Below are 13,251 nucleotides of genomic sequence, written 5' to 3'. Positions count from 1 at the left end.
CGGTTAAAGGATTATGTGTTTGGTCGTTGATACAAGGGCAGAGCATTGTCAAACACATTATAAACAAGCTCCTCAGTTTGCATGAAAAAAGAGGAATTGGATTGATCTTTTGTCAGTCATCTGTGAGTCATGTCTGCTTTACTTTTTCAATTAATGCTATGTCTAAAAAGAACCCCAAGCCAACAAAAAAACAGCACAAATGAAAGTGTTCTATGTGACAGTCTTTCCAAATCAATAAAGCTTAGAGGCGTATCACCTTCGATTTCATTTTCATCTGATGTAGTTATCACTCTAACGTTGATGCTTTTGCGATACTAATTAGAATATTTTGTTTGGTGAATTTGTCTTGGGGAAAAAAATTAAAACAATCTATGGGTTTTTATTGGAATAAACTGAACATTTAGACTTAGAGAAGCACAGCAATCACATCAACATCGTTAGCATTGTATTTCTCACACAGCTTCTCAAAAACGACAAAAACGTCTGGCAATCGTTCATTTCTGACGTGGACAATAGACTTGATCAAAGCTATTTCCAAAACAGATCAGCTTGTCAAACCGTTTCGCAGCTTTCTCTCACCTCGCCAAGCATTTGATACACTATATAAGCTCTAGCTCTGTGTTTTGCTGCAGCATTATAAAACATTAATACTTTAAGGTCTACGTGAGTTACCTAAGCGCTACATACAGTATTCCTCAGCCTGACTTGCAAATGAGCATAAACAGAAGCCATATGTCGAAGAAAGCAAGTGCAATTACCTTCGAAGATGTAAAACAAAAAGTGCATCGGTGGTATTTGTTTGTTTGGCTGCACGCCTCCTGAGACGGGCTGTTACCATGGAGACCTGTGGACGTGGGCGTGGGCTGAGGGGACCCTGGAGAGACCTCTATACCTGCATCTGTCTCCCATTCACATCTGCTAGTTTGTGGTCTGGTAAAAAAAAAAAAAAAAAAAAAAAATCATTCAGGGCAGGGATTACCCATGAATCCTTGAGCTAAATCCGGAGACCGCATAAACGTCTGCGTGGAAAGATATCACAGGCATGTTCACGGCGGGGATTTGAAGGTCATCGCTGGTTTTACTGCGTGCGACAGTTACGTACATGTTTGATAAAGTTATATATTTACGCAGGGTAGTACTTTATTGTGTATTTGACTCTGGATTGCCCTTGTTTTGTGACATTTTCCAAATCTTCTTATCGATGAGGGATGTTTCTTCGCCGTCTCATTCACCAGCAGCGGACTAATTATTACCCAGCGGCCTCCTCTCGTTCTCACAGCAGCCCAAATAAACTTTAGGAGGCTTAGAGGGCTGGAAGACGTTCTTAAGTCGGGATAGAAAAATGTCAAGTGTACGTCTTAGTAAGGGATGCGGCGAAATTGAAAATCCGGTGGTTGCTAGTTCTTTCTTGACTCGCGTAACCTCGAAATGATTTACATAATGCAAAAGGGAGCACGTCATTGTTAAACTAATGTCCAAATGTGTGCAAAATGAGCACGTTGAACAGCAAAATGTTTTCATCACAATGTTTCGGCTCCATTTTGGTGACGTACGCCTTGTTTTTATAATTATTTAGCACGAGCAAAAAGCCCCAAGCCTGAATAAATGTTACGAAAGGACAAGGCAACAAACAGAAGGTGACGTCTAATTACTCAAATGCAAATCACATTATTGACTGAAGTGACCCATGAAGGAGAGGAAGCGTTTGAAAAGGACAACCTTTAACTGTAGTAATCAGGTTGAGTTCATTTATTGACAGATTTGGTTGATACTGGAGCTGCAGTTTATTAAATGCATATTTGTGTCATCTTTTACAGGAGCATCACTACTTACAGAAATCTGTTATTTACTACATTTCAACAAACTAGATGATGACTGATGAATATTGCTCGTGATAGTTTTGATTATATGTATTAGGTAATCTGTATGATAAAAGTGAAAAAAAAAAGAAAAAAAAAAGAAATTCCAGTAAGAAAAAGAATACCATGAATAATCTTTGGATGACAAACAGGCTTAAAAAAATACATACAAAAATAAATACAAATAAATAAATAAATGTATTAATTAGTTAATTTATTATTATTATTATTATTATTATTATTATTATTATTATTATTATTATTATTATTATTATTATTGTTATTATTATTATTATTATTATTATTATTATTATTATTAATAACAACAACAACAACAACAACAATGAAATAAATTATTAAAAATAAATACATAAATAATAAATGACTTTGTATAAATAGTTTCTGAAAGAAAGGACAAGAGAATCCAAAGCCAGATATAAAAAGTACAAAAATAAACTGCTCAGGACAAAAAAAGGCTATTTCAGCAATCTATTGTATAAGAATAAAGGGAGTACAAAAGATGCATGGAGCGTTATTAACTCAGGCCTTTAAAATGACATAGTAGATGCAAGATTGCAGACCAGGTAGGGAGTTGAAAGAAGTTTTATGTGTGTGTGTTACATTAAAAAAGAGCCATCCAGTACTTTTACCCAGAGAAAGGTTCTATCTATAGAGGCCTGGTCTTATTTACTGTACATACTGTCCGTACAAGGTTATAAATGGATATACTGTTAGCTGTTTACGTGAAGGTAGAATACATCACTAAAAAGATGCTTGCCGTCACTGAAAAGATGTAATACAAGATCTCTAGTCAACCAAAAGATGAAGAGCTGTGTCATTTAATCGAAGTAGCAGGTTCAAGAGTAGACGTCTTAAAATAAGTTACAGAGAAACAAGTTCACCTCAGTGTTTAAGACGCATGTATTCAACTCAAGGTTTAAGAGTAAAGTAATACAACAAAAAAATAATGCTTTCAGTAAATTCTAAAATTCCAAACAATGTCACAAAGATTAATGTTGATACTCATAATAAAAATGACATTGTAAACAAACTCAATCTGTGCTTTTGAACGATAACAGAGGAACCTTATCTCATAATGTTCTTGGAAAAAACTGAAAAGAATGAGCTATTAACTATTGTAGAATAATCTCAGAGCAGAAAATCAAATGACCTCATAGATACAAACATGTTACTTATTAAGAATGATGTTGTTATTGAGTCATTTATTTATATTTGTAATTTGGCAGTGACAAAAGCAGTATTTCCAGACAAAATGAAAACAGCCAAAATAAATCAAAAACAGCAATAAACATGTGTTCTCAAATTATAGACCCATATTTCTACTTCCACATTTCTCAAAAGTCCTGGAAAAAAAACTTTTTGCAGCCAGGCTCAATAAATTCATCAACAAATCCAGCATTGTATTAAATAGCCAAGATGGATTTTGTTCCACAGCACTAATGAATCTAACTGGAAAAGATCAAACTCTATTTAGTCAGCACATTTGTAGCTCTTCAAAAAGCTTTTGAAACACTGGACCATGTGATAATGCTTCATAAATGACAGACGTGTGGCATTGGGTCACTAGTTATTTAACAGATAGAAATAATTTTGCTGAAATAAAACATATTAAGTCAGATGTGCAGGAAATCAATTGTGGATTCCCTCAAGGATCAGTCTTTAGGCCTATAAATATCACTAAAACTGAATGTATAATATTTAACAGTAGAAAAAAAGCCTCATTATTTATTGGAGATGAAGAAATAGAAAAGCTACATAAGTTTAAGTTTGAGTGTTATGATGGATGGACAGCTGACATGGAAATCCCACATTCAATTATCGTAAGAAATAGTAGTGTTACATAAGATAAATAGAAGTGCACTGCATTTGTTAGAATTCATTTATTGTTCCATATCAGACCTGTTGTACCGAAGTATGAGGAGGTGTTTGTAAAGAGCTGGATTTGACAATAGTTCTACAATTAAAAACACTGAAATTCAACAGCTTGGTAGAACTTAAAATTTTAAAAACTATTATGTTAAAAACTATGTACAAAGCAATTACCCACCAATCTCCAAAAAAAACCCCCAAAAAACCAAAACGATTTTACAAAGAGAAAAGTAATTACAATTTGAAAGGAAGTGAAGTCTTCAAAAAAGCCAGATTTAGAACAATAACAATAGAAAAATGTGGTTCAATCAAAGGTGTCGGCCAATGGAACAGTCCAGATGAAAAAATCTAAACTTCAAAATGTCTTCAAGTGTTTAAACCAAATGTCAAATGTGATATGACAAAAAGATGAGACGGCAGAGTAACTGTCCTTTTGTGTTCATATGTCACTTCAATAAGTCACTTTGTAGCTGTTACAGAGTCAATAAGTTAGAACCGTTCAGGTTTTTTTGTGAAAAGGCGGCAGATATCACAAATTTACTGTTTCTGATCCTCTTTATTCTCACTGATCCATCTTAAATGACTCAAACAAAACATAAAATGATGTGAAGATTTCTCCTTTTATGAATACAAAGTAAAAAACATGACTGTGTTCAGAACTAGCTCCAAGTAAAACCCCATCCTCTGTGAACTAAAGGATTATTTATGTTCACTAAACTTAAAGCTCAAACACGTCAAACTGAGACATGAGTCAGTCCAAGAGGTGATGTAAAGCTGTGTACTTCACTGTTTATGTTTCAGTGACTAAAGCTTTAAAGTGAGCAAAGAAAAGAGCTAAATTATGTGTTTATCGATGTATTATATTTCAAAATTGTCCAGTGAGCACCATGCACTGATGTGAAAAGGACAGGCATAATAATAATTCAGCCGATGTCTTTTCAATCTTCTATTTGATTTGATTTATCTGAGTGAAACATCCTGTTGTTTTGCAATTGTTGATTGAAATAAAATCCTTATTCCTCATTGTGTGATGTTTTATGTGTTTAGTTATTTTATGTGAAGCACTTTGGTCAGCTGAGGTTGTTTTTAAATGTGCTATATAAATAAACTTGAATTGAATTGAATTGAATTGAATAAACTAAACTAAACTAAACTAAACTAAACTAAACTAATGACTAAAATATTACATTATTTCTGATGGGAGTGATCAAATGTCACTCTTATTCTTCAGACTCGTGCACGTTTGGACGAGGCAAACGCAAAATGCCAAAAACAAAAATGAAAGAGCAAATGAGGAAGAGTTATTTCAAAATTCAGTGTACATTGTGACCTTCCAAATACAACAGATACTCTAAAAACAACAGGGTGTTTCTGATGATTTCTTTTGTCCATATAAACACGCATCACTGATCAAATCCTGATTATACACAGGTCTGATTTTTACTGGCCGTGTAAAACTACCCACAGATAAAGGAAGCTTGGAGGTACGGACATGTTTATTGCTTCACGTTGCAGATCTTTTTTTAGTTTTTCAAAAAGCTCGAAAATATACACAGCGGGATAATTACCAACTGTTTCCAAAATACTGCTCTTAAAGAACTGCAAAATCCCAACTGGCCTTTGCTGTTTTTAGTCCTTTCGTGGGCATGTTTTGGAAGAGCGTTCACCCGTACAAAGTAAAGACGTGGACTAAGTGAGTGTGACGTCACCCACGGCGTTCGGCTCTGGTCAAATGAAGCTCATCGATGCTAGCGGTTATAGCAGCGAATTCGGAGCAGAGTTTCATATTAGAAATCCCGACCACGAGTATCACAGCAACTACAAAAGCCAATCTGGAGCGAAGCTGTTGAAGGTAACTCCCCTTTACCGCCCACATTGCTGATTTGGCAGTGCTGTCAATCAAACCTGTTGCTAACGCTAGCAGGAGTGAGCTCAGGGAAAGAAAGCAGCTGATTTGACGCTTATTAATGTTCAAATCTTGAGTTACGGACAGAATAGACGCGACAAGTAGCTCAGTTGGTAGAGCATTTGTCCACTGACCCACAGATGAATGTTATTGTTGTGTCCTTGTCGCTGTTTTGCAGATTTTTTTTGTGCAATTTTTGATGGTTTTTTTCACAGCGTCTGAACGTGCATCGTGTTCTGCGTCCTGATTGGCTAAGTAGACCATTGTCCGTCAGTCTCCTCCGTGCCGTGTCTCCTGTACAGTACAGAATGTGTTCAGACAAATTTACATAAACGTTGGATCGCAGTGTGACTCTGAAGTGCTGTATGTTTGCAATTTGTTTTCTCCCCGACAAAACCCACAATGTCGATGAAATGTTCTGCACCGACAAAGGCGCCTATGAAGGTTTGAACTTTGAGAGAGTTTAAACAAGAGAAATGTGAGAAAATGTTAACGCCTGTGTGAGAAAAGTGTATAAAGTGTGTGGTGAAGGGTTTTACAGCAACATTTTAAGACCGAAATGACGAGTCTGACAGCTGCATTTACGATGAGAGAGTCGATGGAGCAGGTTAGCTATGTCCATTTATATATACAGTCCATGGTCAAGCTTGAAACAGTGAGAACACACAACAACTAAACACCAAGAGCGCTCAAAGATGCCCTGGTGTTTGCAGAGGCAGAATCCAATACAATAAAAAGGCACTGACCTGAGTCTGTATGCAGTTAACAGCATATTGGACTAGTCGGGGCTGTGGGGAGGGGGGCTCTTCAACTGTTTTCTGGGTCGTGGAAGCAGTTGCAGCTGTTTTCCACTCAAGTGAAAATCCACTTACGGTTGGGAATTTACAAGGTCTCGGAGGCTGACTATTGATGTGCGTACAAAAAAAAAGAGAAAAAAAATAGTCTGAGCAAGTTTAAAAATGAGAAATGACAATGACATCAAACACTACAGTTAAAGCTATGGATCTCCGCTCTGAGATTAGGTTCTATGAATTATATTGTGTATTAGGATTAGTGTGACTTCTTACGCCGCTGACATTTGTTCCACTCTACACTTTGAAGGGGCACATTGTAACTTATGCCATCACAGAAACTCAAATAACCGGGCTTCTTTTTTATCGCTTTCTTTCTCTTTGGTTGAAATTTAAGTGCAGATATCGCTGCAGAAAAGAGTATTTGACAGATTACAATTACTAAATAAAGGGTTATGTGGAAAGAATAAAACTATCTTGGCGAAGTGAACTGAGGACGTCTGTAGCAGTGGTTGAAAATAACATTTCCATGGAGACAAGACAGTGGCATGTGGCACAAGCAAAATGACACAGAGCACCGTTTAACATTTTATTAACAAGGCTATTTACATGTGGAAGATGCTCTTTGACGACAATAACAGTAGCTAATTTGGTTTGCTTATATAATACGCTTTAAAAATACAAAAATGGAAGAGCTAAATGAACTTAAACTCAGTACTGAAGCTGAAACAGTACTTTGAATGGACAGAGTGCGTTTATGTAGTGGCCAAACCCTTCAGCGCTCTGATATAAAACAAATCGCTGCAGATTTAATGTTTGTTGCATAATCCCTGACTCATTAAACACTCCATTTCCTGCTAAATCAAAAAGCGCACTCTGGTTTTAAGTGTTCAAGTCCATGTGACTGGTTATAATTGGAATCCACGAATCACAAATGGGATGAAAAGGCTGATTCACAACAGTTGAGAGATCACACAAGGCATAATCCCTCTAACTTAATTACATTTTTTTTTTTTTAGATGTCATTCAGAAAGACACAAAAAGACAAATAATTAAAAGTGCACATGTAGAAAAAAGTAAATCATAGGAAGAGCTCAAAATTTACCAAGAAAAAGTTCACTTATTTTTATTGCTAACCACAGTAAGTATCACTGCTCCATTGCTACTAGTGGCTTTTAATTTAGTTAATTTCCAAATCTGTTGAAATATAAATGTGCTGTCTGTCAGTTCATCAGGTTTCAGACTTTTGGATTTGACCATACAGTGTCTATAAGATAATATCAGAAGTTGTTGTATCCTCCTAAGACCTGAACTCTTGCATGACATGATTTATTAATTTCTCTATTATTTAGGCTGATTGGGACCTGATGAGTGTAAAAATAAAGAATTACCTTTTTACATTTTGTAGTTTCTGAGAAAAGTGATGTAAAACAAATGTCCTCATACATGGACATTTTAATCATTTTGATAAAACATTTGAATAATGATTTGCAAAAACTATCTATTTAAGACCCTGAACACAGTAACATTTGTCCTGATGTAAAAACAAATGACAAACAACAATTGTGCCTCTGGGAACAATGTGACTCATGTGAAGAGCTGCTGACAGGAGCAGGAAGACATGTGCCTTTACATTCTAAACTCTTAAAATTATTCTCAATTGAACTTTTTTTTTTGTATTGTTGCTGTTCTTGTATGCTGTTCTTCTAAAAATCTGCATTGTGGCCTAGACAACCCAAAATGTGTTGTCCACATATGAAGATGCCAGGTCCTCGGAGAATAAGCACAGTTTGAATATTGGGTATTTTTATTCTATATTTTTAATTTATCACCTGATTATTGTGAGTGCCAAAAATATAGAACAGTGTTAAATATATACTATAATTTCTATTTTAATATTTTCCATTTAAAGTTGTGTGGTACCCTTTTAAAATAACTCCACCTTAATAAGCCTTAAGTGTCATCCCCAGTCAGACTTTACACTTAAAACCTTTTTTTTGTCAGACATCACGCATCAGCCCGACCGCAGTGGCACACAGGACCCAGGCAGACTGTCGAAGAGCCACCGAGGGCCAAAGATAAAGTTCATGAGAGGCGGGAGACGATCGCACGTCTGAAGTCTGTCTATTATTTGATGGACATTTTCTCCAAGGCGCTCTACAATGGAAACAATGAGGAACAAGAATAGTCCACAATGGCTTATCCCCATATGCCATCACAGAGCTCAAATCACAGCTCTTCTGCTTTTTATCGCTTCCATTCTCTTTGATTGAAAAGTGAGTGCATATATTGGTGCAAAAAAAGAGAGTATATAACACATTACTACTACTAAATAAAGGTTATGTGGAAAGAACAAAAGTATCTTGGCAAAGTGAACTAAGGAAGCCTGTAGCAGTGGTTGGAAATAACTAATGTTGTTTTTTTCAGAGCCAAGTTCATTCAGTGGTTGGAAAGTGAAAAAATAAATAAAATAGAAGGAAAGAACTTATTCAGTAGCTGCCTCGGAAAAGTGGAAATACAGAAAAGGAAGTCGAGTGGAGTCAAAATAAAAAATGTGGAATTGAATCATATGAAATTCACTTGGTTAAAGCCTAAAATCGCTCTCTGATGTGAATCCTCATGAGCTAAACTCCAGCACTTGCAGCTAATTGTAAATCAGTGCTAGTGCAGCCTCTACAGCGCAACGAGTGAAATGTGGAGGTTCTGGTTTGTTCATATAATGAGAAAGAAAAGTGCCTGGGGTAGACTAGAGAAGCGAGGCTGCCTGTCTGCGACGACCACTAACACTCGCACACACACCACTTTCATACGAGACAATGTGGGTGAAGTGTCTCAATAAAACTTTGACAGGTTCAGCCACTGGCGTACGTACCACTGTCGCACCTGGAATTCCCAACGGTCTCCCATCCAAGTACTAACCAGCCCCTGCCCTGCCAAACCTCTGAGATCGGATGAGATCAGGCTTTGAGAAGGTTTGGCCACGATTGTTTTAGACATTTAGAGTGCTACATTCACTTCTGCTTAGCTATGGGGTTAAATATATATGTTGTTGTGGTGGACATTGCAGCACCAATTAATGGGAACATCATGAAAAAGAACATGACCCCCCCCCCCCCCCCCCCCCCCACACACACACACCCACACACCCACTCTTTTATTCTTCTTCTTCTTATTATTATTATTAATAATGGCTTACACTTGTAATGCACTTTTTCAAAGCCTCTCAAAGCGCTACACTATAGTCATTATTCATTCATTTCCACACTTGGTGATGGTAAGCTATTATTGTAGCCACAGCTGCCCTGGGGCAGACTGACGGAAGGCTTTATAATATTATTTTTATTATTATTTATTATTATATTATTTATTATCATTATTATATTTTTTATTATTTTACTGTTATTGTGATTGTTATGTTATTATTATTATTATTATTATTATTTATATATTCATTATTATTATTTATTTATCTATTTTTATTTTTTTTACTGGGCCTGCACACAGACATACAGACAGACATGCGATGCGAGTTATTGATGAGCTGTAAACAGCACAGTTCATCAAATCATTTATTCAGTAGAATTAAAAAGTGTTATTTACTATATATATGTACACCCATGTTGGAGTGTTTGATGCAGTGGAGTACTTGAATGTGGCAGCTATGTGGCTTCTCTGCGCGGTGAAGTGGCTCTCCTGACTGAGTGCCTCTTCAAACTGTGGAAAACTGGGCTTGTTCTGCCAACCTCCTCTTCAACACTGGCCGCTCTTTTCTATGAGCCAATGCATTATGTCAAATTAGGAGTAACAAGAATGGACCCTCCAACCCTCTCCTCTGCCTCTGATGTGGTCTCTAAGTCAAGAGAGCACATACAGTCCACTTAAGCAGGTAGTTTCAGCTCTTAGTCTTGTGTCAGTGTTAAACTTTAATGTCACATGGGCTGTTGCTAAAAGTGTAATTCAAAACGCTCTTATACAGGGCGTATGATATAAGCTAATGGAAATGCTCTCTCTTGCACATATCGTTCTGAGCATTTATAATAATATCTATAGGTGGGTGTGTTTTGTAACTTGCCTTCATGGAGATGCCAATCCTTTGCGGGTAATGTCTGTGTAATCCTTCAGTCGTCAAGTATGATCCATAGTAAAAGCCAAAAGTAAAATCTCCCAACTGGACAAAAAGATATACAACTTTTGGTCCAGCTGACAGAAGCAGGTGACATTTGAAAACCAGAAAAAAAAGTTACACCTTGAAGTTCACCTTTAAATATGATAGAAGCTAAAATAAAATGTGATCTTATATAGAACTTTTCCAGTACTCAAAGCACTTCACAAGCAAGATTCATCCATTGACGCACATTGACTCATACCACATAAAGACCTTGAGCAAAGTGTCTTGCCCAAGGACACAACAGCCGTTACAAACATACATACACATAGGGAGAAAATATCAAACTGCAGACCTTGCAAACTCCACAACATTGATTTTAAAAGGCCTCAAACTGTACCACCGCAAATCAAAGCTCGCATTCACTAACTCTAAACATTGAATTAAAAGTTGTGGATGTCCTTATCCCGTCTGGAGGTATAGATTTGAGTCCACAGCAGCACATGCAGATGAGGGCCTGGCTGGGCTGAGTGAAGATTTAGAGACAGCACTTAGCACCACGCTGCGAGTCTGTCGGGGGTTCAGAACTGCACCACGGGAGGCAGCGCTGAGGAACGCTCAACAAAGCAAAACGAATGTCGATTAGCTAACAAACAGCCACCAACAACTGCATATGCACAAAAGAGCTACAAATCGATCTTTGTTTAGTCAATACGTCCCAAATGCGTGCTTATTTGGCACAAAGAACCTTATTAGCCACTCGCCGTCTGGCATATTTGTAGCTAAGCCCAAATTTAATCAGTGGGTCCTGCGCAGCTACTAAACAACAGCCAAAAGAAGAAGGAGGTTGAAAGGAACAGGACCAACATACTAAGAAGAGTCCAGATGAGTCATATGATTAGTAATAGCAGACAATGAAAAACAAGAGCAATTATCCAAGTTTTTGAGAACAGAATAATGCATAAACATGGAAACAGAAGAGCAATTAGGCTAAAAATATGTTTTACATAATGATATATCCTTTATTTCAACCTGAAAAGACTCGAAAGCAACGTATTGAATGAGGCTGTGATGAAGGGCATGGCCAGTTAGATGATGTTCCCCCTGAGACCTGGACACTGAGATGGTCAAGGTGAGGCTGAGATGAGCGAAGGGACGATGAGACGGTGCGGAGCCGAGCGGGTGCTGGGGAGGTGGTGGAGCGCAGCACGAACTGAAGCAACCGTGCGTCTGTGACTGGGCGCTGGTTGGATGAAGAGGAGATGCAGCGAGCAGCGAGGAGGAGTAAGAGGAGGTGGTGATGAAGGCTGAGGAGCAGGTAAACACTGGAGAAGTAGATAGCGGAGTCTTAGGTGTTCTGGGCTGAATTTACGCTAGCTCCATGTGGCTTTCTTGTTTGGGTTGCAAATGTCAGTGCTTGAATCCATTTGGTTTAAACTAAAAGGAGTCTCTCTCTGCTCTGAATCCTGTTAAACCCAAGCACCTGCAGCCAGTCATTCATCAGATCTTTTGCTGCTGTAATATATACTGTCCATATCCTTAAAATTAGCAAAACTTGTATGTATACGCAGGTTTGGGCTGCTGATAGATTCGTGGTTGCTGACTTTTCATTACCGTAACTCCGCAATCAATTGTGCTATCACGTAAATTCAAACAGCATCTCAAAGCAGAAGCATGGGGCTCTTTAAATATTTTACTGTCATTACGGTAATCTGCCTCTGTTGGCCCTCGAAGACGACCAATCAGAGCGCAGGTGCCACGGGGATTTTCGCAGTCACTTATTCAATGCGTCAAAGAAAAAATACGGATGGATATGTAAAATATCCATCCATTCTTTTTGGAGAAATCTATTTTACAAAATCTGAGACAAAGAACAGACATTTTATCTTTAAAGGCAAGTTAAAATAATAATAAAATAGCGAACAACAGGCTGAATAGCAGTACAGCACGCTAACGTAACATGTTTATATTTATTCAGCTACATGAACCATAGACAGAACTGAACACATGTCTGGTTTGTTAACATAAGATATTAACAGTTAATCAGATAACCAAAGCATAAAAAAACAACGTCTCAATGTCACTCCAAATCACTAAATACATTGAATTCTTCTTGAACAACTCCGCCAACCTCAGAGGCTACGTGGCTCATCAGACTCAGCAGAATACGATTTTCTTTTAGCGGCCATTTTTGTTCAGTTTTTCTCAGATGTCTTTTGAATTTTCAATGGTACACAAGCCCAGAGTGCCCTCGCGTGAAATTATATAGTTAAATAATTTCACATATAAGTCTGAGTCTGAGTCATATGAGTCTGAGTCTGAGTCGCACCCCTGGACAAACTATGAAAAAAGTGACACTATAGTCCGGAAAATACTGTACTTATTTTAATTTATTTTAAAAGCACAGACGACATAAACTTCCCACATTTATTGAACACATGTTTTCTGCCTAGTTTAAATATAGATCTTCGTGTGGTAATGCACTGCCCTGAAGCCACTGAAATGATACCGATAATACCCACAGCTCGTCTCCAGACTATGCACACGGCGTTATCTCCACAGGCACAGTTTCTGAATGCTCCTGGCTACTGCTGCATCACAATCCCACTCCTGCATGCGTTTGAGGGGGATGTTGACATTCACAGAGAAGTGCTGTGCAGAAATGCTAAGCAGCTCCACCACACTATATTTTGTACTTTG

Source organism: Periophthalmus magnuspinnatus, chromosome 9 (assembly GCF_009829125.3).
Source record: "Periophthalmus magnuspinnatus isolate fPerMag1 chromosome 9, fPerMag1.2.pri, whole genome shotgun sequence".
Lineage (NCBI taxonomy): Eukaryota > Metazoa > Chordata > Actinopteri > Gobiiformes > Gobiidae > Periophthalmus > Periophthalmus magnuspinnatus.
The sequence above is the reverse complement of the archived record's forward strand: the minus strand, read 5'-3'. Positions refer to the sequence as shown.